Genomic DNA, 22,795 nt, shown 5'->3' with positions numbered 1-22,795 from the left:
CAAGGGTACATCCTGCTCTTAGATTGAAGGGGAAATCTTCAAGTCCTTGTAATGAGGAGTAGATCTTTAACAACTAGCAACTTTTTTCTCGGTTCTTTTATACTTTGCTTTCAAAGTCACTGCTACTCATGTGTTTTGCTATAAATCCAAACTGTAGTGTTGCCAGAGTAGCTGGCTCTGGAAGCAAATTATAGTTGACCACCAATTCAAGTGCTTACTATGTGTCCTTGCTCAAGGAAATGAATGATTTGTGTTTTCCTTTCCCAACATTTGTACTCTCCGGTGTAATGACCTTCCCAACCAAATAGCCCTCTGCTAAACATCAGGATGCTGATCCTCCCTTCCAATTACGGTGATGTTAATTTCCAATTAAAACGTTAATGCTAAGTATTGATTTGAAATCTTCTGGGTGCATAAAGCAAAAATGAGCTGGATTTCTTCCAAAGTTGCTAGATTTTTATACACTTTTTAATCCATGAAAAAACTTGAATTCAAAACTGTTTCCTTACCTCCCTTAAAAAAAGTGTGTGCAGGGGCGCCTGGGTGGCACAGTCGTTAGGCGTCTGCCTTCGGCTCAGGGTGTGATCCCGCGTTGGGGGATCGAGTCCCACATCGGGCTTCTCCGCTGGGAGCCTGCTTCTTCCTCTCCCACTCCCCCTGCTGTGTTCCCTCTCTCGCTGGCTCTCTGTCACGTAAATAAATAAAATCTTTAAAAAAAAAAAAAAGTGCAGTGACCATACATGCCTATCTTGGAATGTTCATAATTTAATAACAGTCATGGTAACAGCTGTCCATAAGAATTAATAGCATAAGAAGTAAGTGGTAAATACAAATATTTATCATCTTGTTATGACTTGGGGCATTAGAAAGTAATCTAAATGAAGCATTCATCTAAAAAAACAATTAGGCTATAATAATAATCACTATCTAGTGGAGTTAAGACCCCTAAAAAATATCCCACTTCTATTAGTATGGTAAGACTTTTAAACTAAGTGTGTGGGGGTTGTTACATGGAAAGAGAAAGAGAAACAAGCTTAGTAACCAGGAAGAATGAACACAGGAAGTTTTCATATATTTTCACAGGACCATTTTGACGTTCTTAAGTGTACAGTGTATAAAATACATATATAAAATATATATGGTATGTGACATTAAAGGAATAAAGTAGTAGGTAATTTGCTTCATGTACTAAATCTATGTCTAGATATAAAATAAAATCACAAATGAGTTAGGATTAACATTTGAAGGAATTTTAAATCGAATCATTTCACAAGAGAACTAAAATCAGGTAAGTAATGCCTTACTCAATGTCCCTAACTTGTCAGAGCGTGTCTCAGTTCACCTCAGTTGTGGTGTTTTATCCTCACTCTTTATTACTTGACCTCTCTGTAAGAAGGTAACTATTTGAACAAAATATATGATCCTTTCTTTTGTAACTTGAAGAACAGGCCCTTCTATAAATGATCTGAACTGTAAATTATCTATATCTATAATTATAAATATATCTAAAATTATCTATATCTGTGTGTATGCATATATCTGTGTGTACACATGCTGTGTCTTAAAGTAGATTGCCTTTGTATCATTGTTATAATACAATGGAGGAGGGATCATTAACTTATTATGCAACATGACACTGGTGGCCTTACAAGTCTTGGGATCCAATGCCCTATGTGAGAAACAAATAGGTTTGAGCTCAATTACTCAACTATTACCTGCCATTCTTTCCTCTTGTAAGTAGGTCAGGAAAGAATTAGAGAAAACCATCTGTTTTCATATTTGATTTCCTTCCAGATAGCAATTGCAGACCAAGCTTCAAAGAACCGTCTTAGATTTCTGGCTATGAAGACTTCCATACAATCTTGAATCCATGGCAGAATCAGGCAGCCAATCTTATCTCTTGTGAGCTAAGTTTAGGGACTTTACTACTTCTCTAAGACCATTTCATTACTTCTCCAATCTCTTTGAAGTCCTGTCCTTCCTTACTTAAAACCCTCTGTCGCCACACTCATCTCATAGGGCTACCTGTTTAGTCACCTCCTTCAAAGAAAGACTTGGTATCTAATTTATAGTCTTTCCCTTCAGCCTGAGTCCTGCCATTATTTTACACACTTTTGAAGCTCTCATGTTTGACTGTTACAATGCCTATACATTTCAGTTCCTTGACTTCCTCACTTCCAATGACCTCCCCTTCGTTTTAGTCATCCAATCCAACAGCCACAACGTAGCCTTTCAGATGATTCTGAAACTGCTCTATGTATGAAATCACAAATTCACACATCCATATCTTTGCACATATGTTGAGACCTGTACTTCGGTGCGTTTTACCACTGATTAAAAGTAAACCATTATTGTTTGGCCAGTATTCTCATATAATGCTTTTTCATTTCCATGAGGTTGGTAGTGATGTCTTCTCTTTGATTTCTAATTTTAGTAATTTGAGTGTTTCCTCTTTTGGGATGGGATTAGTCTCACTAAATGTCAATTTTGTTGATCTTTTCAAAGAACTAGCTTTTGGATTTATTGATTTTTCTCTATTGTGTTTCTATTCTCTATTTCATTTATTTCTCACTTAATCTTTATTATATCCATCCCTATCCTTGTTTTGGGTCTAGTGTGTTCTTATTTTTCTAATGTTTTAGGGTGCTAAGTAGACTATTTGAGATCTTCTTTTTTTAATATTGGCATTTACAGCTATAAATTTCCCTTTAAGCACTGCTTTAGTGGTATCTGATAAGTTTGGGCAAGTTTTGTTTTCTTTTTCATTCATCTCAAAGTGTTTTCTAATTTTCCTTGTGATTTTTCTCTTCAATGCATTGGTTATTTAGGAGGGTGTTACTTAATTTCTATGTATTTGCAAACTTCCCTAAATTCCTTCTGTTTTTAATTTTTAATTTGATTCCATTGTGGTTAGAAAACATACTTTGTGTGGTTAGAAAGCATACTTCGTATGGTTTCAACCCTTTTAAATTTATTGAGTCTTGTTTATGGTCTTTCCCAGAGCCTAGCTTATGGTCTATCCTGGAAAATGTTCCACAGGTACTTGAGAAGATAGTGTATTCTGTGCTTGGGTAATAATGTTCTATAGGAGTCTGTTGTAAACAGTTTGTTTATAGTGTCTTTCAAGTCCTTTATTTCAGTTTGATCTTTTTCTTCATTGAGAGCTTCTGAAGTCTCTTTTATTGTTGGATTATCTATTTCTAACTTCAGTTCTGCCAGTTATTTTTAAATGTATTTTGAGCTCTGTTATTAGGTGCATATATGTTTATGGATATATCTCCTGATGTGTGGGTTCCTTTCTCACAAAATTGTCCCTCTTTGTCTCTAGTAACATTGTTTGTTTGTTTTAAAGCCGATTTTGCATAATATTAGTAGAGCGACTTCAGTTCTCTTATGGTTGCTTTTTGCTTGTTATATCTTTTTACATCTTTTAGCTTTAAACCATTTATGTCTTTGAATCTAAAGTGTCTTTTGTAGACAGTATATGTTAGGACTGTTTTCTTTAATCCATTCTCCAATCTCTGCCTTCTGGATGGATGTTAATTACATTTGTGATTAATGTTACTACTGATAAAGTAGGATTTACGTCTGCTGTTTTCTATTTGCTTTCTATATGTCTTATCTCTCTTTTGTTCCTGTATCCTATTACTGTTTTTTTTTTGTATTGAATATTTTATAGTGTACCATTTTAATTCTCATGTTGTTTCCTATACTTTCATAAAGATTTTTGCTAAGTGGCTTCCATGGAGATTATAATTAACATCTTAATTCAAAGACTATATAATTAGGATTAATACCAACTAATTTCAATAGTGTACAACACTTTTGCTCCAACATAGCTACATCCTGTTTGGGGGGATGAGGTTAGTCTAACTAAAGGCCTGCTACCTCCCTCCTTCTTTGTGCTATTATTGCCCATCAAATTACATCTTTATATAAGCCCATCATCACAGTTTTATAATTATCATTTTATTATAGAATTCTCTTTTAAACCAGACAGAATAAAAAATTATAAAGAAAAAATACATTTATACTGTCTTTTATATTCCCTATGTTGATACCTTTACCAGTGCTCTTTATCTTTGTGTGGTTTTGTTGCTGGTTACAGTACGGTACAGTAACTGGTCTTCTATCATCATCCCGAAGGACTCTCTTTATATTTCTTTATATTTCTTAAAGGGCGTGTCTGCTGGTGATAAATTCCCTCAATTTTTGCTTGAGTATGCCTTAATTCCTTCTTCATGTATTGATGGATAGTTTTGCTAGATATAGTATTGGGGGTTGGTCATGTTTTCCTTTTGACACTTTGCCTAAGTCATCCCACTGCCTTCTGGGCTTCATGATTTCTGGTAAAAGTCAGTTAATTTTGTTGTACATTTTGGCTTGTTTTTCTCTTGCTACTTATGAGCTTCTTTCCTGTGACTGATTTCCCGTTTCTTTGTATAGCTCATGAATTTTTGTTGAAAACTGGTTGTTTTAGATAATATAATGTGGCAACTCTGTAAATCCATGCCCTGATAGCCACACCACAGTTTGGCTGCTGCCGTTTATTTGGTAACGTTCCTTGATTGATTCAGAAATGTCTGTATTCCTTGTGATGTGTAACCACTGAATTAACTCTAACTCTGCTCAGTTAGCTTAGTGGTCAGCTAATGATTAAACAGAGATTCCTTTAAATGATTGGACCAATAAATCTGCCACCATTTGTAGAGAGGCTCATAGAGGGGGCAGGCCTTTAATGCTCAGTTTATGCATTTGCTTTAAGCTTCACTTCTTGCTTTCACAGGGCCTCCGCATCACCCAGAGTTGGAGAAATTGGGGCCTTTTCAGATCTTCCCTGGGCAAATACACAGCCTTACACATGCATCTGCCTTCCAAGATTCCCAGAAACATGTTGGATCTGCAAAGCCCCCATGGACATCTCTTTCCCCAAATCTTCCTTTTTACTTTTTGTTTAGTCTCTGGCTTATTACACTGACATCACCACCTGTGTTAGTTTCCTAGGGTTGTTAAAGCAAATTATCACAAACTTCCTGCTTAAAACAATGGAAATGTATTCTCTCACAGTTCTGGAGGATAAAGTCCAAACTCAAGATGTTGGCAGGGCTTTGACACCTCTGAAGTCTCTAGGGAAGAATCATTCATTGCGTCTTCCTAGCATCTGGTGGTTGATGCAATCCTTGATGTTTCTTGGCTTACAACTATGTCACTACAGTCTCTGCCTCTGTTACCATGTCGACTGCTTACCTCCCCGTGTGCATCTTATTTATTTCTGTATCCAAATTTCCCTTTGCTTATAAGAACGCCAGTCACTGGATTTAAGTCCCACCCTAATTTGGTATGACTTCATTTTAACTTAATTACATTGCAACAATCCTATTTCCGAATAAGGTCACATTCACAGGGACTAGGAACTAGGACTTAAATATATATATGGGAGAGGTGGCACAATTACAATCCGATAGTGATAATTCTCTATGGATGGAGCTCTTGGAAAGTTCCAAACTTATTCTGCTCCTTCCAGCGGCTGCTAGGCTGATGATTTTTATAACTACTTGGCTTGCAATTCTGCGGTTTTCAAGGGTTCTTCCGGGTTGGGGAGTAGAGAATGGGAATAGGGCAGAGCAGTGTTGATAGTCTGATGGTCTCCTCAAATTACACCAATTAATTTGCTGCCATAGGTTTGCCTTGCCTGGGTGGTAATTTACTCCACCTGTGGTTCCTAAACCTACCTCATCATTGAAGTCATCTGCAGTGATTTTATATATATAAATATCTATATATACAAATATATAAAAATAAATATATAATATATAAAATATAAATATATAAAATAAAATGCATAAATATATATAAAATAAAATAAATATATATAATAAAATATATATACAAAAATATAAAATATATATAACATACATAATATGATGTATTTTATTTTATATATAACATATATAATATATAACATTATGTATTTATTATATATAACATATTATATATATACTCATATATATTATATGTATATTTATATATATATTTGAATATATATATGTGTATATATATATGTATGTATATATATTTGAATAACTTGCAACCACAGATGTAGATAGCCAGAAAGCACTGGAGATTCTATGTCCCACTCTAAGCCAAACTGGACAGATCTAGTGATCATGAATCATGGGACTGTGTATCTATCCCATCTGCTACTAGGGCATTTGATGAATGCTTATTATACTCTGGGTTACTGTGCTAAGTCTCTATATTCATTTTCTTACAACAGTTGTATGAGGCAGTTAACATTACTTCTTTTTGCAGACAAAGCTAAGAGCATATACAATTTTTTTCTAAGTATGTATATAGAAATTTCTTTATTTCTCAGTAACAGAACTCAATTCTTGAGCCCCATTTCTGCTGATGACAGAAAATTTTATATAAACCACGCAGACCAACACCCACCCAGGGTTTTAGGAAATCTTAATGGCATTACATACTAGTGAACATAATTCAAGAGTCCTGGAACCAGAAAACAAGTCTATTGTTTTCTATTGGCCCATAACTCTGGGGGGGAAAAAGCCCTTAAACGTGACCAAGGATAGTGAACAATAGTCTTAAGCTAAACATATTTTTGTTGTTTTTTGCCAAGTATGCTAACTTGCTATGTGAAATGAGGGTGTGATGGGAGCTGGTAGTAAGACTCAGTATTTGAAAAAATGACCACTTCCAATTCCCACATTTCTCTCTCTGAAATTTCGAATGGCAGAACTGGGAGCATAAGTATTAGCCAATGGATACTGGGTAGATGGACACTTAAAGTGGCCTGAAAGCATCTTTCTCAAAGCCTTGGATAGGAGCATGTCCTTTAAATGACCCACCTCAAAGGTTCAGTTCGAGAATTATAGTGTCTCAGAAGGCAGTAATTGTGTTTTATTGCCTGGACAAGCCCCAGATGGCCTGGTCATCCAGTGCTGTGATTGTGGCCCCATCAAAAGCGTGAACCGTTTGGCAGACACCATTATTCCCAGTGTACCGTGCTTGGTTTAAAGTACTTCCTTTCCTGCTACTCCCTTCATCCACATATATAGAAAGCTCTTAAAAATGATAAACCATGAAAAAATGCTTTAAGTTCTTCTGTAAGAAAGTTGAATATAAATTAAAAAGAACAAACAAAATAATTCCAGATTATTCTGATATGTGGTGATATGCACATAGCACTTTTTTGTAGACCTATAATATCCTCATAACTTTTTATAGAAAAAATATTTTTATATGTACTATCTTGTTTTATTTATCCTCACAAAATCCCTGTGAAACCAGGGGAAGGATAGATGGGTAGAAATCCGCCGTGTCTATGACAGTTCTTCCCAAGCTGGGGCCTGCAGAATTATTGAGACCGTTATCATAGCAGATCAGCCAGGTTTTTCATTTTAACAAGAGGCTCTTCTCCTTGAAAACATAAGAAGCTGAGCAGTTTTATATGGATTAAAATTTCTGTGTTCCTACGGTGGAGCCACATTTGACTGAACTTCACAGGTTTATGTGAAAACCAAGTCCGAATGAAAACTTCTCATTCATACCCCTCCTGTATTTGGCAGGTGGTGCAGGGGAGATGGAATGAAGCTAGGAAATCCTCACTTTCAGATGTTAGCACCTTCATCCGTACGCCCTCACGTGACCTTTACCTTTCTTCTCTTTTCCCTATTTCAGGTCTCAGGGCGGGCAGCAATAGGATGGCTGACCCTTCCATTTATGGTCTTAACATTCCCATCCATAATTTGAGACTGTCTTAGTTTTACCTTCAATTTTCCTCTCTGCCCTGGTCTTCCCTTTGGACCATACATCAAGTCTGCTCCATCCTAAATCACCACCACAAACAGAAATCTCATCATGGTGCTTTTCCCCTTTACTCTTCATCTCTCCCCTTCTGGTGATTTACCCCAGCTTGTTCTTACATTTACCTTCACAATGTACTACTCTCTCATTCCACTCAGCTGCTCAGTAGGATCCCAGGCTTCTCCACTGAAGTCTACGTTCTTGATCCTTGCTCGGGGCCTTCCAAGACCGTATCAGGTTAGTCCACACTCCTGTCATATCGTGCCCCGTGTTTTTGTTAAACTGAATGACTCGGTTTTGCTTAAATGCAGCTCCATGATTTTGACATGCATTCCTACCACCTGGAACGCCAGCCGTCACCAGCTGGCACGCTGAAATGTGTCTATACTACCAGTCCCGGTTTAAATGCTACCTCCTCCAAGATATCTTCCCCAGCTACCTCAAACTCAAACCAATTCTCTGAAATCCCTCGCCACTGTTTGAACCTCTCTTAAAGCTACTGGTGTTTTTTTTTTCATTTCCCCTACTACACTGCATGCTGTTGAAGTGAAGAATTATACATAACACATTTTGTAAAAAATAAATTACCTCTACATGGCAAGTTATCAGTAGGTGTTTCCTAACTAAATGATAATTAGGCAGAAATGGTAACAAATTTGCTTAAATGAATACTAATTTTTACACTGAATGATCAAGTTCTTACAATTTTAAATTCTTGAAAAAGAATTTCGTCACTATATTATGCGTTATTACTAAAAGCTTCCCTGGATACCTTCTACAAGTTTTCACTTCATAATAAATACATATTAACTTGGGCAAGTATGAAACAGAAGTCTTTGATCTGTATCCCTGAAAATCTGTCTTTCTTTGTTCCCACACATACCCTCCCACATGGTTAAAAACGGAGACACTCTTCCTTCCCTCTTTTCTTACAAAGACATCCCTAAATAAGAAATCCAAATGGAATCTGTTTCTCCAGAAATCCCTCCAACACCTTCCCCCTCTATCCGCTGTGCCCAATGTCCTCCTTTCTGAAGACCAGTGTCAGATATCCTGATAGCTCAAAGCAGCAGTTGGCTTTTCTAAGGTGCCATTGTTTAGGGGAATGAAGGTGGGGGCAGATCCAAGGAAGACAGTGAACTCTAAGCTGAAGAACACGTGGCTATGGACTCTCCCTGGGGATAAAATCGGCTGTAGAAGGACCTATCCAACAGGACAGTCCCCAGTCCCATAGCTGTAACTTAAGGAGAACAAGGATCTCTGAACACACTGGCTTCTCTACTCAAGAGTCTGTGGAACTAGGATCTCTAGTGGTTCCAGCTAGCAAGACCAACCCAGATTCTGTTACCCAACAAATCTGTGATCCAATAGGTAGACCAAAAAAATAGAAAATACAAATTAAAAATAATTTACACATCTAGCGTCCTTTTGCTCTTACCCAAAACCTCCACTGTTATTGTTCTCATCTTGATAGCCCACTTGTGTCATCTTTCCACCATCCTTATACCCCTTGTTTCTTGAGCCCAAAGATAGAACTACAGACTAAAATTGGAAGCAAGTGGGGAGAATGCTGAATAGATATTTCCAGGCCTCCAAAGCTGAAGGTAGGCTTCTCCTCTCGTTGAGCTCACCTTTTGTACTGGGTGCCCAGATGTGGGAGGTAGGAATGGCTCTTCATGTCCACAGTCAGGCCCTCCTCTCTAGGCCATCAGGCTGGTGTTTCCCCAAATGAGCTATTTTCAAAGTATTAGCTGACCCAAAATACTTCTTGCTTCTGTACAGCTCTATTTAATTTTCTTATTTTGAGAAGGCAACGTTGATAGAATTTAAGACCACGTAGTTCTCTCTTTCTCACTTAACACAGTTTTAGTAAATTAATCAGTTCGTATGTATTCACCTTCTCTATCTCCGTTAATGTATAGGTCCTGTGAAGGCAGAAACCATGTCTGTCTGGTTCTTTTTCACGTCCACATAAACGGCAGGAAGTCCTTATTGAATAAATGGAGGTAAGTGGTTTGAAACATAGCTAAGGGGCAGGGTTGGTGGAGACACATTTGCTGATATTTTCTGAATACACTTGGCTTGACGCACACGCACACAGAGACACAAACATCTTTCACTTCTCTCGCTCTATAGAATTTGCCTATGTGCCTCTGCTCTGGACCTCTGCACCTCCCAGCTCTGCCTTTTTTTTCTGGGATGCATTCCTTCTACCACTCTCTATCCCTCCAGCCATCATCTACCCTACTTTTTCTTAAAATGATCTGGCATCTTCCTCTCTTTGTTTTACATTGGCAGGTACAGAAGGTCCGGGGGCCCCACTGATGGGGAAGAGTCTACAAGAGGGCCAGGCCCACTTGACAATTGTGTTGAGGATGGTCTTATTTATCTTCACATATGCTGGAAAAGATAAAATCTGAGCAGATGTCTGTTCACATCTTACATGTCCACAGAATGTGGCTCCCAAGGCTATGTCTTCATTACTGATGGCACCTGCTCTCCAGGCTCAGCTGCAGGCTCAACATCCCCACAAAGATTGCCTCCTGCCACAGCAAATACAGCATGCCTCCCACTAAACTCATCACAGGTTCCCTTTGCAACATTTATCTCTTTAACGGTACGACCCTCATTCCAGCATTTCAGGCTGGAACCCGCAAATATTCTTTTCCAATGCATTTTTTTCCTTAACCCTCATATTCCATGTTCCCAGTCTCTATTCATCTTCCCTTTGACATGTCCATTGGGTTTGCCCTTTTATATTGATGCCCACCATTGCCATTCCAAACTAGGTTTTCATTGCCATAGCTTTCACTTAGTTATCTATTTTATTTTAATATTTATATCCAGACAAGATCAGGTGCATTTACGGTGGTATGGCCATAGACAGTATTTATATCCAAATCAGAATTTATATCCAAACTCAGAAAAGCAGTTTAATTTTGCTACCGCTCCCTTAAAAAAAAAAAAAAAGCTTATGATTCTCATTTCCTAACACATGACCCAAAAATCCATGACTGACTTCTCAAAATCTGGTCCTACCCTATGCACTGGCCCAATCTCATGTCCCAAGAGTCTGGACGATGCTGCAGTCAGACCACAGTTCTCCATGAAAACAGTAGAAACATATTAAGCACTTACTTTGTGCCAGGCCCAGTGATCAACACTGGAGATAAGGCAGGAGTTGAGACACACATGACCCCTGTCTTCATGTATCCTACAATCTACCTTGGGATTTTCCCCCTTCTCTTATCTGACAGTAGTGTTCTGCCACTTAATATGAATTGCATGCCATCATATTGCTAACTCATATAGTCAACCAAGGATTATTTCTTAACCATGCAGTTTGGGTAGGGCACTGTGCTAGACAGGTGGAAGCTTCAGGCTCTGGAGGTTGGAGATTATGTCGCCATCATGCACCTAGTGTCTAGCACAATGCATGGGGTTGGTAAGTAGCCCATAACCCTTTTTAAATGAAGAATCACATAATAAAAGGTTATAACCATTGAGCCATCAGAATTTAGAGGGGAGAGAAATCAGAATGATGAGGGGTTTGCAGAAGACAGCGCTTTGGAGGATGTGTGGGATGTGCACAGACTGAGAAGTGGGAGGAGGGCATTCCCAGCAAGGACAACGCCGGAGTGTGAGACATGGAAATGAGGCTCCGCCCCCACCCCGCCCCAGCTAGCCGCTTCCCTTTGTTTCCATAGTAACGGAATATAAACAGCCCAGCTAGCCCTTGAACCAGGATGACCCACGTGACTGTTCTCCCTGATAAAATGCGGACAGAAATCATGTACAGTGTCGACCTCATCAGCAGTAATAGTGACAGCAAGGCAGGTTACGTTGCCGAATAAACAGCCCAAGTTTGTTTCTTGCTCACTAACATCTCCTGCAAGCCCGAGAACTTCTTTGCATCCATTCGGGATGCCTGCAAGTTCCTGTCCCCTAGCACCTCCACAGAAACATGTTTTTTATGGTCATCACAGCAAGGGGAGCAAGGGCTGGAGAGTCAAGTGCCAGCAATGAAAACTGCACACAAGTGACTCAGGCCACGTTGGCCCCCATGGCTGTGCCTAACTACGAAGAGCAAAGAAGTACAACACTCTGTGTGCCCATAAAGAAAAAAGAACTGGGTATTGGTAAATATTATGTCTACTACACTTATACAAACTGAAACTGCGTATCGTGGACTTACAGTCCACTTTCTGAAGGTCGAAACATGTGGCATCCACCAGTCTTTTAACATGAAAATGAGGACGCCCCTCTCAGGGATGTTGGAAGTGTAAGATGAAAGGAACCTGAGTCCCTGAATGACTTTGTGGAGTAGGGCCACTGTACCAGCCTTCCCACCTCCAGACCATCCGGGAGCGAGAAATAAACTTCTGTCAGGGTCAAGTCCCTGTGTCTTGAAGTCTCTCTCATTAGCTTAGCCTGTACTCCACCTAATGGAGGGGGAGTCAAAGGAGACAATGGTCTTAACTGGAGTGAAGGCTTACTTAAGGAGACAGTGTTGTGGCATTAAAATCAACACAAGGACTATCAAGATGCAGCTGTTGATTTCCAACCCAAGAATAAGCTTTGAGCTAACAGGAACTAAAACACAGAACCTGTTTTTTTCTTTTTTTTTTTTTTTTTAAGATTTTATTTATTTATTTGACAGAGAGAGACAGCCAGCGAGAGAGGGAACACAAGCAGGGGGAGTGGGAGAGGAAGAAGCAGGCTCATAGCAGAGGAGCCTGATGTGGGACTCGATCCCGGTACGCCAGGATCACGCCCTGAGCCGAAGGCAGACGCTTTAACGACTGCGCTACCCAGGCGCCCCAGAACCTGTTTTTTTCAAATGTCTTCAAGATCTAGCATATTTTTACATCCAGAGGGTGTTCTTTTGTAGATAACTGTTGGCCGATTGATAAGAAGAAGAAGAAACAAAAATTTAAGTGACCAAAAGTCTCTATCTAGCTGTATCAAAGACACAAGGATCTCTGAAATATAGCACACGGCCTCCGAATTGAGAAGGACATCTGTCGCCTAGACACAGAAAAAAGTTTGGAAGGTCAGTCTTCTAATGAAAAAGGAGGTGATGCTTAGGTGATAACGTCCATTGACCCATTCCTCCTCCAAATGCACGATGTGAAATGGCTTTACCCTTCTGAACACCACTAGAGAAGAAAAGCATAACTACACAGGAGACCCTTTTGTTTGTTTGCTCTTTAAGTTTTATTTTACTTATATTATTATTTCTTTTGCTTTTTGCTTATGTTGGGACAAGAGAGAGTGATTAAGGATTTTCAGTAAAGAGGTGTGTTTCTTTTGCTTTTTCATTATAAGTTACTTTCTTTCACCCTCCATTTCTAGCGTGACCAGGGGAGAGATGTATTTCAACAAGTAAGGTCATAATCATACCCAATAATTTTTTATACTTCACTTACACATGGAAAAGGTCCACCTGTTTGTCCGTTAGAAATACTATATTTCAAGTATTATGTTATGGCAATAATAAAGCAGAATACAATTCTCTTCTTAGTAACAATTAATTGAAGTATGCATCAGCCAGAAGAAGCTTAATATCCTAATCTCGTATCCAGATAAATGTCAGAGTGAAATAATAGCCTTAATGAGGCCACTTGAAACAATGTTAAATAAAACAAAAAATTAGAGATATGACAAAATAATTTGAGAAAAAGTAAAAATAAGCACATTGATAATAAAAATGTTTTTATAACCTAACCCATAATGATGTATTTATGTTTATCTCATTAATCTGATTATCCAATTTTCCTATTAAGTTGGCTCTATAAACATTTATTTCATTAGTCTCAAAACTTGTTCATGGTGAAATTATTATAAATATGTCTTTAACCAAAATCAGCATGGGGAACACATGGCTTGGAGGACAGCCTTGCCCCTTAGTGTGGGTCAAGGGGTGCTGATGGTAGCGGAGAAAATCCAGGGGTGGCAGACCTGGAGTTGGCTGAGGTATGTGCACTGTACATTGGAAATCAGAGCTAGAGCTTGGGAGGGTATGAATTCTAGTCCTTAACTTTGACGGTGACCGACTGTAGAGCTTTGGTGTTGAGATACAAAGGGGCTAAGCTCTCGCCCAGTTATGAACCAGTGAAAATAAGCAGAGGAATCAGAAAATTATTTCCTTTTAAACTAATAAAAGCTAGATTTGAAAACAGAGCTGAAATGTGCAGACACTTTGGCCCTGCAAATATTGAACCCAGCATGAGACAAACCTATCCCACTATCCCCAGTCAGAAGCAGAGCTAGACAGCGCAGGCGTCCCCAGGGGGCAGAGCCTACCCCTGAAAACCCTGGGCAAGGAGCAGTGCGAAATGTGTAAGTCCTGTGACAAATCCCTTAATGAGAGAGCCTGAGGGCCTCAAACTGCATGCCTAGTTTCTCTCCCAAACTCATAAGCTTCCAACTCACTCTACCTTTAAGGGGGAAGAGGCTGGGAGTATTTCAGGAACATTCCTTCATCAGGGAATCTAGAGGAGTAGAGAAGAGATCCCTCCTGAGGTAAGTCACTTCAGCTTTATAAAACTCAAAATTTTCTGTCTGTAAACTGGTATCTCCAGTGTACCTTTTAGCTCTAATATTTATGATTTTAAAAAGCCTCTTTGGGGCAAGTCTGTACCCAGGACTGGTGAAGAGAGGGTAGTGTTCTTTAGGGGTTACTTAATGGTCACTTGGAATGGGGAAGGTGTTCCTGAGCCATCAGTGTGAGTTTATTGTATTATATCTCAACAAATATTTATCAAGTACCTTCTATGTGCTGGTGAACAGAGTGATAAATAAAGCCGATCAGGTCCCAAGCTGCCTTCCCAGAGCTCACACTCCAGTAAGGAGAGGCAGTAAAAAAAGGGATACACAAATGTGCAATCACCAGATGCAAAAGGACTTTAATGCAAGGAAAATTGGAGGGGTAGTTGTAAGGAGAAAGAGAAGGAACCACCTTTCAGGCAGAGGGAAAAGCATGTGCAAAGGCCCTGTGGCTGAAATGAACATAGCATATTTGAGACTTTAGAAGAAGGCTCTGGCTGGAGTTTAGTGAGTAAGGACATGAATGACATGAGTTGAATATAGAGGGACCAGGCAGACAGGGCATTATAGAATATGCCAAGGAGTTTGGATTTTATTCTAAGTAAATGAAAACTCCAGTGAAGGGTTTTAAGATAAGAAAAGATATGATCAGGGCGCCTGGGTGGCTCAGTCCTTAAGCGTCTGCCTTCGGCTCAGGGCGTGATTCTAGCATTCTGGGATCGAGCCCCACATCAGGCTCCTCCGCTGTGAGCCTGCTTCTTCCTCTCCCACTCCCCCTGCTTGTGTTCCCTCTCTCACTGGCTGTCTCTATCTCTCTATCTCTGTCAAAGAAATAAATAAAAAATCTTTAAAAAAAAAAAAAAGAAAGAAAAGATATGATCTAATTTATGATGCTAAAAAAATTTACTCAGCAGTGTGGAGAACAGATTTGGGGCATGGGGGTGTCCCCGTGAGATAATGGAAACCATGTAGGCAAAGCCATAGAGGAAAAGGGAGAAAATACCGTCTGGGTCTCTGGAATGTAGCTCCAGAGTTCCTGTGTCACAGTCATCACTGGTAAGAGCTCCTGATGCCTTCATGTGTCATAGAACCAAGTTGGTTAGTTGATAGTTGGGTGGGACGACATTAACCTGTCATTTTACATATTAATGTTAACACTATTTACTACTTAGTTTAGAGGAATAGAAGCAAATTTTTACCCAACAACCCCCCAAATACAATTTATTCCAAATACATGTTTATACTGTTCATCAAAATGGCATTCCTTATGCTCCACCTGCTTGCAGCCCTCAGAAAATTTAAAATCTGGATTCTCGGGGTGCCCGGGTGGCTCGGTGAGTGAAGCATCTGAGCCTTGGTTTCAGCTCAGATTGTGATCTCAGGGTCTTGCGATTGAGCCGGCATCAGGCTCCTTGCTCAGCGGGGAGTCTGCTTCTTTCTCTCTCTCTCTCTCCCTCTGCCCCTCCCTCTTGTTTGTGCTCTCTCCCTCTCACTTTCTCTAAAATAAACTTTTAAAAAATAAATTAAATAAACAAACAAATAAATAAATAAAATCTGGATTCTGAAGTCAAATTTTATCAGGTAGTTCGTTTCCCCCAAATGCAGAATGAGCTGACTACTGAGTGAGCTGATTTGTGCTCACCACGGTGCTGAGCAGTGTCACCCCTGGTGCGTTCTCGCGCTGGGCAGGGGCTGTTTACACAAGGATTAGAAAATGATCCACGCCCTCCCTACCACTACTTGTTCCATAGGCTTTGGCATCTGGGACCCCTAAAATATTTTCTTTCTCTATATTTTTATTCAAGTCCTCTTAGATTAGAGGACATGGGAGAGCAGCGTTCAGAGCACAAATAAGACAAGTTAGCATTCTGAAGTGTGTATGTGCTTGGACACGGCCCATTTGTCTTGGTAAAAGAAGGGATGGGAGAACGGTTTTCGTGTTGATAGTATAGTTCAAACTTCTGGTCACTTTTATAAACAATACCTGGAAATAACACTTCCTTTTACTTCACCAACTGTTCCCAAATTACTATCAAATCACTGATGGCAAAAGTGCCATAAAACAGAAAAAGAAACAAAAACGAGAGCCTGTGATGCCTGCTCCAGGAGCTCTCCCTGAAGGAAGCACCGCTGGGTGGAGCAGTCCTAAAGACCACATAACTCGGCCAGAGGTCTAGGGAGCTGCGGTGGGAGAGTTACCTATAGTCATTCACAGGCCTGAGACTGCCCACCAGGAACCACCTGTCCATCCCCTCAACTCATTCAACTGGGACTTCTGGAGTGCCTTCCGGAGTGCTGAGCCCAGGACAAACCAACAAAACTACCTTTCTGCAAAAGACAGAAACACAGCTCAAACTGACTTCAGCAAAAAAGGAATTTATGGGCTCATGCAACTCAAAAATACAAGGTAAAAACCCTAGCATCAGGCAACACTGGAGGAACAAAAAAGCTCCAGTGGTTTCTTGGAAGATCCAGGTCTTGGCTCTGTTTTCTTCCACGTTTACTTCATTCCCATGAGTAGCTCTTCTTGGAGGGGAGCGGGTCTCCTGGCGGTTCCAGGCTCCCCGTGTAAGAACCAAAGTGGAAACTGAGATTCCTCTTCTCCCAGCTTGAAAAACAATCCCCCAAACTGGCCCTAGGTCATCATGTACAGATCTGAACAAGTCACTGACTGATGGGGACTAGCCTGTGACTGGTGTTGCCTTGACCCGTGGAATCCAAGTCATGTCTCTACCCACGTGGGGCAAAGTAGGGGTGGATTCAGCTCCATCCAAATAACATGGGTGGGAATTTGTAGCATCCAAATAATGGGGTGGGGTGTCCCTGAAGACACTTTTACCAGAAGAAAGGTAACAGTAAAGCAGTAGATATCCGCTAAGTATTTAAATACCACTAGCCACTGCATTAGTACAAAATAGGCTTGCCCTCCCAGTCTCGTTGCAGGTGGAGGATGGCTCCCCCGCACAATGCCGTAAGTGTGTAATTAGGGTAACCGCATACCCTGGTCAGCCAGGACAGTCATCTAGGCCTCACATCCAGTGTAATTATTAACAGTGCACCCCCCTGCTCTCAAAAGTGTCTTGTCTGGACAATACATTGTATGGCCACCCCGACAATACTGATGTATGTTCAATGCACGTAGAAATAAAGGAGAGGGAATGACTAACCGTGAGGGAGATGAAGAGAGTAGATGTGAAAGCCTTCCTAAAGGAGGTGATGCTTCGCCTGAGTGTTGAAGGATGTGTGGAAATGTCCCAAGCAGCTGAAGAAGCCAGGAGCATTCCAAGCATCAGGAAAGGTGTGAAGGTATGAACGATCATTCGATGTATCAGAATTGCTCCCACACCTCTGTGGTCCAACAGGATCAAAGGTGTGCGGAGCAAGGGGGGTGCGCCGAAAGACAGGAAAGCTGGGCCATGTAGCCAGCTTCTGACTGAAAGAAGAAGCGCCACAGTGAAATTATTTAGCCAAGTTTATAGAGTCTAGAAGTAAGCTAAAGGCTTCCAGGAAATAGAATAGAAAAGGGGAAATTTAAAAAAAACCAACCTTTTCCTTTCATTTCTGGTTCCATGAAACTCAGTCTGAAGTATGTCGAACCTGAGAAGGGAACCTGAGAAGCTTGTTTCATTTCACTTAGATTCGTAACACAGGCGACTGAAGATGTAACCCAGACCCGAAAGATGAAAAATGTCCTCTGTCAGGCACGGACATATGTTACTAGTTCGGATCATATGTCATTCGTGACTCAAGTAATCATGAACGCGAAATGAGAAAACAAACAGCTGTGTTGTATAATATGTCTTCTGCTTATCCTTCTCGTGAGATACATTATAAAAAAAGACAGGTAGAAATAGATCTATCAAAGGGTGTCAGCAGAGCCATACATTTGTCAAGAGAACCGGAAGAAGTGTGTATTATAAGTTGTTCCCGTAAATCGTACCCCAGATATGTGGATTATTTTGCGTTATTAGCATCACGTGGCCAAAAGGAAGGTTGGTTCTTTGGTGTTAAATTGTTATATTTGCAGTTGGAGAGGGAAAAGGAAAGTGTAAACATGCAATCTTATTACCTATGAGAACTAACTTTCTTCCTGCTCTCGTATTTCTAGTCACTGTGTCACAATTCCCCAGCCCCCTCCAGTGCAAAGATGTCAAAGCTTGTTTCACACAAGGAAAACTTGAAAATGAATAATGGAGTTGAATGTACTATAATTTCAAAGACTTTATGTGTAATAGCTAATTATTCTCTAGAGTAATGTGGGTGAGGTTAAATATCTTCATACAGTAGAAGAAAAATTAAACAAGAGGGTTAAATGCCAATGAATCCTATCCATTTCCAGCTATAACCATCGATGAAACAGATAGTGTTGTCCACACAATACCACGTATGTAGATGTGAAGAGAGTAATTTGCACATTAATACAGATAGCCCCTGGGGTCTGACAGTGAAGTTGGTGTCTCTGTTCTCTTTATGCTTTGTATAACTTCTTCTCCACCCTTGAAACTTGCAGACAACTTTGCACTTCATGTAAGACTATACCACCTTTTTTTGCTGAAGAATAAGTAACATGCAGTGTTATATTAGCCTTAGGTTTACAATATAATGATTCGACAATTACCTACATCACTCAGTGCTCACCTTTTCTGTAGCTGACACCTGCTAACTTCCTGGTCCCTCCTCTTTACTCATAGAAGACTTAAGTATGTGAATCTCTGTTATCTCTATTCCTGTATCCATCATTTTTATTGGTGACTTCAATATCCTTGTGAAAAACTCATCCCTCGTGTGGCTTCATAGTTGCTTGACCTTCCTTTTATCTTCAGCATCTTTTCCCCATCGTATAGCTGGCCCCTCCCACAGGTAGATCCTTGACATGATTACCACTGAAAACTGTGCTGTTCCTCCAATTTTCTGTATTCAGTTCTTTATTTTTTTTTTTTTTATTTATTTATTTGACAGAGATAGAAACAGCCAGCGAGAGAGGGAACACAAGCAGGGGGAGTGGGAGAGGAAGAAGCAGGCTCATAGCGGAGGAGCCTGATGTGGGGCTCGATCCCATAACGCCGGGATCACGCCCTGAGCCGAAGGCAGACGCTTAACCGCTGTGCCACCCAGGCGCCCCTGTATTCAGTTCTTTAACCTTACTGTCCATCGTTCTCTCATTCCCACTCCAGCTGTGCTTTGATCATACCAAGTTCTCTAAATCATCAACCTTTATTCTTGTTCATTCTTCCTGATCGCTCTTTATTCTTTATTCCTTTCGTCCTTATTCAGCTGATATTTCATGTTACAGCATTATATCTATGTACTTATATATCGCTCCTTTTTTCTTCCATATTACTTTTCCTCAAAAAATTCTAACTCTAGTTGTCCCACTATTTCTTTTTTTTTTAAGATTTTATTTATTTATTTGACAGAGAGAGAGACAGCCAGCGAGAGAGGGAACACAAGCAGGGGGAGTGGGAGAGGAAGAAGCGGGCTCCCAGCAGATGAGCCTGATGTGGGGCTCGATCCCAGGACTCTGGGATCACGCCCTGAGCCAAAGGCAGACGCTTAACGACTGAGCCACCCAGGTGCCCCCGTCCCACTATTTCTTACTTCACATTGACAGCTGAATAAGTCTGGAGAAAATCATGCTGTTCTGCTGACTGATTGCAAGTTAAACTCAGGACCACAAATCCTTACGGGGTAGTCGATATTGTTTGGCTATCTATATACTTGACTATGTGCTGGTTTCCCAGTCTCCAAAATGAGATTATGTCATAATTTTCATATCTCCTCAAACTGCCAATCTGCATTCCAAGCTGCAAACCACTTTCTGTGCACCCATTTTCTCACACCTTCCATTATAAGAGATGAACTTGCTTCTGCCAAAGCCAAAACTGGGGTGCACGGCTCTCCGGCCCTGCCTTTCCTACTATAGAACTCTCTTCCTGAACTATTTCTTCTTTTCATCAATTTATGCCTCCAAACTTAATTATTCCCACTAATGTAAACATGCTCTCTTGGTTTCTTCCTCTGGCTCCTGCTATATTTCTCAGCTCCCTTTTGGAGAAAAACTTTTCAGAAGTGTTGATTAAAGTTGCTATCTCCATTTCTTTCCCATTCCTTTCTTTCCTCAGCCCATTCCAATTGGCCTTTGCCCCCTACATCTCTGAAACTGTGCACGTTAGATCAACAACTACCAATGTCCTACCACATTCAGTGATCACTTGACTGTCCTTATCTTACTGGACTTCTCATGAGGATTTGGCACAAGAGAAAATTTCTCTTTATAGAAACACTTTCCTCTCTTGATTTTTCCTCTTTCCTCACTGGCCGCTTCTTTCCTGATCATCCTCTTCTGCTCAGTCTCCAGCTGGTTGCTGGAATCTGTCATTCCCATATTAGGCCCTCAGCTTGGAATTCCCTTTCCCTCAGTCTTTCTAGGATAATCTCTTACATGTTATTCAAGTCTCACGTTAAATAGCTCCCCCTTAGAAGGGCATTTTCTGACAAGCCAATCTTTGTTACTCAGAAACACTATTTCACATCACTTTATCTTCACTGTAGCTCTTAATAGATTTATGTTTATGTGTTTATTGTCTGTTTACCCCATTAGAATATGAATTCCTGTTCTTATTTGAATCTGAGTTGTCTTGCTCAAGGTTGTAGGCAATTAAAATATTTCTTGTGTGAATGAGAAAATTAACTTTGATTTGCACAGTGACAACAATTATTTTTTCACTGACAACTGTACCTTCATTCCATTTCCATGTTTGTCAAAACATTTGATGCCATACAGGTGAAAATTGCTCCACCTAGCCACAAAATAAGATTGATTTTCTTTTTCTTTTTTCTTTTTTAAAGATTTTATTTATTTATTTGACAGAGAGAGAGACAGCCAGCGAGAGAGGGAACACAAGCAGGGGGAGTGGGAGAGGGAGAAGCAGGCTCATAGCGGAGGAGCCTGATGTGGGGCTCGATCCCATAACGCCGGGATCACGCCCTGAGCCGAAGGCAGACGCTTAAGGACTAAGCCACCCAGGTGCCCCTGATTTTCTTTTTAATTTAAACACAAAGAAGCTCTAGAATTCGATAAAGTTTTAGAAACCACTGCATTTACTTTAATCTCTGTTTTCAAATACTAACCTAGGAACTGTAATAATACTAATCCTTTATTGGTCAAGACCCATGCTCTTTTTTCTTTTCTTTTCAAATTTTTATTTAAATTCTAGTTAGTTAACATATATAGTGATATGGTTTCAGGAGTAGAATTTAATGATTGATCACTTACCTATAATCAAATCATAGATAAATATACCACAAGAATGATTTTGTTTACCTCAAATTAAAACTTAAATGTTGGGGCGCCTGAGTGGTACAGCGGTTAAGTGTCTGCCTTCAGCTCAGGGCGTGATCCCGGCGGTCTGGGATCGAGCCCCACATTAGGCTCTTCCACTGTGAGCCTGCTTCTTCCTCTCCCACTTCCCCTGCTCGTGTTCCCTCTCTCGCTGGCTGTCTCTATCTCTGTTGAATAAATAAATAGAATCTTTAAAAAAAAAAAAACTTAAATGTTAAGCTTTAGGGGCGCCTGGGTGGCACAGCAGTTAAGCGTCTGCCTTTGGCTCAGGGCGTGATCCCGGCGTTATGGGATCAAGCCCCACATCGGGCTCCTCCACTGGGAGCCTGCTTCTTCCTCTCCCACTCCCCTGCTGTGTTCCCTCTCTCGCTGGCTGTCTCTATCTCCATAAAATAAATAAGTAAAATCTTTAAAAAAAAAAATGTTAAGCTTTAAACTTAAATATATTAAGATTTATATAAATGTAATTCTAAATTATTTTCTATTGCATTCTTTCTTGCAAAGAGATTATTATGTATTTGTTTTTTTCCATATGTTATGATAATACTTTATTTATAACTTTGATTAATCATTTTCTTTAATTCTAGACACTGAGGTGAAAAATAAATTCTGGAAACAGGATCTTGAAAACATGGGTAAAATTTTAATTTAGTTATCAATGAAAGAGAAAAATCACTAAAAATATCTGTCAATCATTAGTTATACAATTCATGAAATTTAGAGCATTTTTTTTTTTTTTTTTTTTTTTTTTTTTTTTTTTTTTAGAGAGAGAGGAAGAGCAAGCCTGTGGAGGTGGGGGGTGTAGAAGGAAAGGAGAGAGAGAATCCCAGGTGGGATCCACGCCCAACTCGGGGCTTGATCTCACCACCCTGATATCAGGACCTGAGCCAAAATCAAGAGTTGGACGCTTAACCAACTGAGCCACCCATGTGCCCCTAGAGCAATTTTTTATGGTAACCTAAAGACTCATGTGCCCTTGTAAAAATCAGAGCCTATTAATAATTTGTTTAATAAATATAACAACACTGGGTGCTGCCAAATATCTCTCTTAATATGTGAAACAAATGTATATTTCTC

General features: G+C 40.0%; 1 long non-coding RNA gene across 7 annotated transcripts in view; it reads left to right on the top strand.

The window, feature by feature from the left end:
- LOC123793773 (uncharacterized) overlaps positions 1–19,275 on the top strand; it is a 601,572-nt gene extending 582,297 nt beyond the window's left edge. For 6 of the 7 annotated variants that reach the window (XR_015723055.1, XR_015723048.1, XR_015723053.1 and 3 more), the window contains one exon: positions 9,750–12,749. This is a non-coding gene — a long non-coding RNA (uncharacterized LOC123793773). Of the gene's footprint in view, positions 1–9,749; positions 12,750–14,274 lie in introns of those variants that run through there. The other variant, XR_015723052.1, reaches the window with a different exon arrangement.
- The last annotated feature ends 3,520 nt before the right edge of the window (positions 19,276–22,795 follow it).

Source organism: Ursus americanus, chromosome 35 (assembly GCF_024610735.1).
Source record: "Ursus americanus isolate L20-20 chromosome 35, mUrsAme1.1.p, whole genome shotgun sequence".
NCBI lineage: Eukaryota > Metazoa > Chordata > Mammalia > Carnivora > Ursidae > Ursus > Ursus americanus.
Note: the sequence above shows the minus strand (reverse complement) of the source record. Positions and strands in the feature narration are given on the sequence as shown.